Below are 1182 nucleotides of genomic sequence, written 5' to 3'. Positions count from 1 at the left end.
GGGCAGCGCCAGCGGCGCCGCCGCGCTCCGTCTTCGCCCGCTGCGCGCCCGGCAGGTCCCGGGAGCCGAGAACTGGGACTTTGTAGGCCAGTTGAAGACACGAACCTCTCATCTCGCCCGCAAAGACCCAGCCCTCAGCTCGCCCATCAGGCGCAGGCGGCCACTGCTCATCGCTATCTTTAATTGAACCCCTTTTTCTGACCGGTGCCTACCGCCAGCGCAGAGCCCCCGCCCCCGGGGCCACCGGGGACCCCGCCGGAGCGGGATCATTCCCCCGGCCGGGGGGAGGCAGCGATCCTCGCCGCCCCCTCCCGAACTTGMGAGCTGTCCCGGTCCGGCTCCCGGAGCCAGCCCCGCACCTCGGGCCGGGCCCCGACGCCCATCGTGACTCGGCACCGCCGATCTGCTCCTGCGGGAACTTGGTGCGCGTGGAGACGGCAGCGAAAACACCCAACGGACAGAAAAGCCCGAGCCCCTCGGTTACCTGCTCTGAGTAGCGGGGGGCACGGGAAAGGGGCTCGAGGGCCCCGGTGGCCGCCTCCCCGCCCAGAGCTGCAGGTCCTCGGCATTCCGCACGGGAAGAGCTCGGGCTGAGCTACAGCGAACGGGGAGCGGCGGCGAGCGGGCAGGCGCGCACCCCTCTCCTGGCTCCCGCAGCCCAGCGGCTCGCAGATGGGTATTTAAGCCGGTATTGATCACGGTGGGTTTTTTCTACCCTTCCTCTTTGCCCTTACAAAAGGCAAAAATAAAAATAAATAAATAAAATACGTTGCCACAAGGGACGTTGCAACATTTTTCTCGGCTTTGTAAATGCTGCGCTTGCCCCAGCGAGATTGAAGTGTCCCGACATAAGAGCAGCAGAGAAGTAGGGGAAAGAGGGGAAAAATACCAAAACCACCCAAAAGCAGAGGAAAAAAAAATTCTTAAAAAAAGGCCAAAATCCAACACCCAAAGCCATCAAACCGGAGAGAGACGAGCTGCTCCGTGCAGCGTTGCGGTCCCGGGCGGCGGGGCTCCCGTCCGGCGCAGACACGCGTCCCTCAAAAGTTCGCTCCACGTGTTGCGGCCGCGTCCCGGGAGGGTCGGCGCGGCCCAGCGCACCGGGGCGGTGCGGGTTCGCTCCGCCGCTCCCGCGCCGTTTAAGGAAGCGGCCAGTCCCCACCCCTGCGCCGGGCAGCTCCC

The sequence above is a fragment of the Malurus melanocephalus genome, unplaced genomic scaffold, assembly GCF_030028575.1.
Source record: "Malurus melanocephalus ecotype Western Australia unplaced genomic scaffold, MMel_1.1 scaffold_98, whole genome shotgun sequence".
In the NCBI taxonomy this organism is placed as follows: domain Eukaryota; kingdom Metazoa; phylum Chordata; class Aves; order Passeriformes; family Maluridae; genus Malurus; species Malurus melanocephalus.
Note: the sequence above shows the minus strand (reverse complement) of the source record.